Source organism: Panthera pardus, unplaced genomic scaffold (genome assembly GCF_024362965.1).
Source record: "Panthera pardus isolate Hobbes unplaced genomic scaffold, ASM2436296v1 HiC_scaffold_27, whole genome shotgun sequence".
NCBI lineage: Eukaryota > Metazoa > Chordata > Mammalia > Carnivora > Felidae > Panthera > Panthera pardus.
The window spans coordinates 28,389,433-28,394,851 of NW_026526843.1; positions in this window are offsets into that span (position 1 = coordinate 28,389,433).

Consider the following 5,419-nt stretch of genomic DNA (forward strand, 5'->3'; position numbering starts at 1 on the left):
AAAGTAAACATGAAAACAGAATCATTTAGTCAACAAATATTACAGAACACCTACTACAAGTCAGGTGCTACACTGGGTACTGAGTAAACCAAAGGAGACAGAAGGCCTTAATGGAGCTCACATCACAGTGGGGGGAAAGACTTCAGACACATGGACAGATAGATAATTACAAACAAGGAAAATTCCACCCACACCTCTCTCATTGCAAGCCAGATTCACTCATTCCATATACTATATATCTTATTCCCAGCAAAATCCAAGTGGGTAGGGGAAAAAGTGGTCATTTAGAGGGCTACTCCTCTCAGATAATACATGTACAATTTTAGAAGTGGCCATTTGAAGACAGTATTCCTCCCGAAGGAATGGCTGGGATGGCGACATTCGAGGCAGTGTGGCGCACCAGTGGAAGCTGTATAGTTTAGGCCCTCATTTAACACACCTCACAACACACAGTGAGGCCATCTGTTCCTGCCCTAATGTTTCCTAAAGGGCGGACAGTGGAAAGAGCTGAGTCACGTATGTCAAGTGTAAAGCATGAACGTATTTTCGTGCTCCATTTCCTTGACAAAAGATAACAGTCCTCTGGTATGGGGAAAACAATTATATTTTGCTGGTCATTCATTTATTTATGCATTCATGTATTCAACAAATACTTACTAAGTGCTTACAACACACCAAGCACTGTCAGGCACCAGGAGAAAAGAAAGACATGGTCCTTGCCCTCAGGAAACTCATAGTCTAACAGAAAAACAGACCACTAAACACACATGGTTAGGAGAGTACAATAAATCCTAGAAGGGAATAATCACAAAGCACTGAAAACATAATGTTAGAACACTTGACTGAGTCTGGGGGGAAAGGAGGAGACTAAGCAGAAAGGCTTCACAAAGCAGGAAGCATTTGAAAAATTAGTAAGAGCAGGCTAGACAAAGAAGGAAACCTTTCAGGCAGGGGAACAAGGGCAAAGAGATGTATACAAGAGACACAACACATTATGTATGTATGGGTTAGAAACCATACAGCCTGGTACCCAAGACACTCCCAGTTTACTTCTGTTACCCAGGCAGAATTATAAATAGCAGCCCTTTTCATCCTCAAAATTGTCCCAGTTTGGACAATACATTATGTAGTGACCCTGCATATATGAAGAATTCCAAGTGGTTTGAGAGACAGCATGGTAAGGCAGAAGTTGCATAGACTCCAGAGTCAAAAGTCTAAACCAAGACTAGGGACGACAGTTATTGGAGGACATTGATATTTGATTTGCCATTTTTTAATGTTTATTTTTAGTTTTTAGAGAGAGGGAGAGACAGAGCATGAGCGGGGGAGGGTCAGAGAGAGAGAGGGAGACATAGAATCCGAAGCAGGCTCCAGTCTCTGAGCTGTGAGCACAGAGTCCAATGTGGGGCTCGAACTCACAAACCGTGAGATCATGACCTGAGCCAAAGTTGGACGCTTAACCGACTGAGCCACCCAGGTGTCACAATTTGCCATTTTTAAAATTCTAACCACAAAGTCAAGTTTCCAGCCCATGCATGCTACCTTCCTACATGAGTCTAGGCCATTAGATTCTATTTATACATTCTTAGGATCAGCTCTGCCATTTACTAAATGTATGGCCCAGGGCAAGTTGATTACTCTGATCCTCAGCTTCCCACCTAGAGAATGAAGATTCACTCAAACATTTAGCAAATAACGATATATTGATTTTATTGTGCTATGTACTGTGCTAGAATTATTCCTAAACATGGTTCTTTACCTCATGGAGCTTATAATCTAATGACAGAGACTGATATATGACAAGCAATTAGAAGTTTACCAATTTGTTTTATGAGGGTAGCACAACCCTGATGTCAAAACTGATAAAGACAGGGGCTCCAGTGTGGCTCAGTCGGTTAAGTGTCTGCCTTCAACTCAGGTCATGATCTCACGGTTTGTGGGTTCGAGCCCTTCAGATCCTCTGTCTCCCTCTCTCTGCTTCTCTCCTGCTCACAATCTCTCTCTCTCTTCAAAAAATAAATACATAAAAAATTTTTAAAAACTGATAAAGACAACACTCATATGCATGTGCATGCACACACGTTCATACAATAAGGTAGTGACCCATCTCAGTTATGAATATATCTAAAAATGCTAAATAAAATACTAGTCAATCAAATATAGCAATATATTAAGATTAAAATCTCATGACACCAGGCGCCTGGGTGACTCAGTCAGTTAAGCATCTGACTCTTGATTTCAGCTCAGGGCTTGTAAGTTCAAGCCTCGTGTCAGGCTCTGCACTGACAGCACAGAGCCTGCTTGGGATTCTCTCTTTCCCTCTCTCTCTGCCTCGCTTACTCTCTCCCTCTCTTGAAATAAATAAATAAAAACTTAAAAAAAAATCCCATGGCACCAAGGAAGATTAATTCCTCAAATTCCCTTAATATTGGCAATGTACCATCACAATATATCCCACATCAATACAACAATGAAAAATATCTATATAACCCTCTTAGAGGCTATCAAAAGGTATTTACTTAATTCTAAGTTGTATTCCTCATAAAATCTTAGTAAACTCGAAATAGAAGGATAATCACTTAACATTATAAAGAATATTTTTATTTCAAAGCAAGAGCCAGCATCTCAATTAATAATGAATCTAGAGCAGCGGTTCTATAATATCTAAATAGAAAAATTATTTTCAGAATTAGAGATAGTTAAAGAGCTGGTACATTAAAGATGCTTAATAATTGGTAACTGCCAGTACTATTGGGGATTATTATTATTGTCATCATAATTATTGTTAAAGCTGCAGCACAAGACAAATGAATATTGGGTCATGGCTGAAAATTGGAGGGATAAAAGCCAGATCGTGGAGGGCTGTGTGTGCTATAGTAAAAAGATGGTGTTTTATGCTATATTTGAAAGGGGCTATAAGCAGAGCAGTTACACGGGCCCAAAAGCCTAGACTGGAGACAGAGACAAGGGAGTCAAGTCACAATGGCTATAGTCAAGAGTGTCTACAGGCATGTCTATGTTTAATAGATTATCATGACAATGGTGTAGAGCAGCATTGTAAGAAGACAAGAGTAGAATCCGGAAAAACAGTTATTCACTGAAAAACTGAACATGAGGTAAAAATGGTGGCTTGAAATGGAGGCATTAGAAAAATGGTGGCACTAGAGATGGATATATAGATACATTCAGAATATATCTAGAAGGCCAAGTATCCATGACTGTTAGTGGAGAGGACATGGGGCAAGAAGAAAGAGGAGAAGTATAGATGTAGATAGACTACTCAGGGTTTTCAGGGCATGTTGAGATGATTTATATTTATTCCAACAGCAATGTGAGGACACTAAAGAGATGTAAGCAAGAATCTGATGTCATAAGATTTGTATTTTATGAAGCTCTTTCAACTGCTGGGTAGAAAATAGTTTGGAGAGCAAGAAGGCCAATTAGGAGTTACAACAGTCAAGGAAATGACTGAAACCGTTTAGTGCCTTTCTGGAAGTGGGTGGTCATTTACCAAAAGAAGAAATTCTGGAAGGAAAGTCAGTTTCAGAGGAACAATTATGAGTTTCATTTTGAAGCATCCAAAAGATGTCACATAAATAGCTGTACACATGAGTCAGTAGCTCAGCCCAAAAGCCTGCACTGGAGATAGAGACAAAGGAGTCAAATCACAATGGCTATAGTGAAGAGTATGACTTGGAGGGTGCAAAGACTGGGGCTAAAAGGATCAGTTTGCTTTTGCTAACAGAAGAATAAAAATTGTTACATTCTACACATACATAAAAATATTTTAAGAGATTTTAGTTGAGTTAATTTCTCCTAAAGAGGCAGGATATACAAGAAATCCCAACAGATCAGCCATGGAAATAAATTATACAGAAAATTTTTAAAGGAACACCCCATGGTGGCACTCTACACACACAACCTGTTCCCTAAGGCTCCCAGTCGAATTACAATAGTCTTTGTATTCTCCCCCTTAGGAACAAAGGGTGAAATTGGGTTGCTGATACTCTTAGAAATTTCTGAGGGTGAGAGACAGAGATGCAGCATGCTGGATTACAGAGCTGGTAATATGATAATTGCAAATTTCCATCCCCTCCAGAGCAGCAGCCACAGAGCATTTCTAACTGATTAGGCTGAAAGAACGGAGGCTTTGGCAGAAGCCACTCTCTACTTCCTCCAAGGCTACAGTTAGAATTAACACCCCAGTGTCCCGGAAAGTACTAAAACCACAATAAGCAGAAAAAAAATTGGGATACTGTGTGGCATTCATGAAAATCATGTAGCACAAGAGGTTTCTACTCACAATGAGAAACCAGATGAATAAAGGGGAGATAGGTTGGGGCTCCTGGGTGGCTCAGGCAGTTAAACATCCAACTTCGGCTCAGGCCATGATCTCACGGTTCGTGGGTTTGAGCCCCACATCGGGCTCTGTGCTGACAGCTCAGAGCCTGGAGCCTGCTTCGGATTCTGTGTCCCCCTCTCTCTCTGCCTCTTCCCCCTTGCACTTTGTCTAGCTCTGTCTCAAAAATAAACATTAAAAAAAGGGAGGGAGATAGGTCAAATGTTTGAGAGCAAGGTCATCGTCTACTAAAATATATTATGTAGTTCAATAATTAAAACTATTTGTTAATAAAGAAAAACTAGATACCTAGATCACTGAGAGAGAATAGAACGAAAATAGATCTAACCAAAATATAAAAATTGGTTGATATAAAAGTGGCATCTCAGGTTGATAAAGAGGGATTCTTCAATAAATAGTTTGCATCAACTGGCCAATTATTTGAAATATGAGAAACACGCACCCCTACCCCACTCCTTAAATCAAAGTAAAATGGATTGGATTAAAATGCTTACAAACACTAAAATTAAGAGAGATCAGGTGTTGTTGAAAAAAGATGACTTCAGCTTTGAATTACCTCGGACCATCCAAGTTGAGCTACTGGGAAGGCACTTAAGAAGAGTGTGACACTCAGGAAAGAGGTAAAAGCTGAAGACAGAGATTTCAAAATCATCTGCATATACAGAGTAATTTAAGCCATCAGGATAGAGGAGATTGAAAAATTACATGGTGTGAGAAGAGGGTCTGAACAAAACTACAAAAACACCTACATTTAAGAGATGAACTGAAATAGGCATGAAGTTTCACCAAAGTCATAGGTTTGAGAAGGGAGTGGCCAGCAATGTCAAATGTTTCTATGAGGATAAGTAAGATAAACAGAAAAGTATCTACTGGACATCGTACAAGGAAAATAGTAAAAGTATATTTATATGAATGATGATAAAAACAGCTTATTTAAGGGGCGCCTGGTTAAGCATCCGACTTCGTCTCAGGTCATGATCTCACAGTCCATGAGTTCGAGCCCCGCATCGGGCTCTGTGCTGACAGCTCAGAGCCTGGAGCCTGCTTCGGATTCTGTGT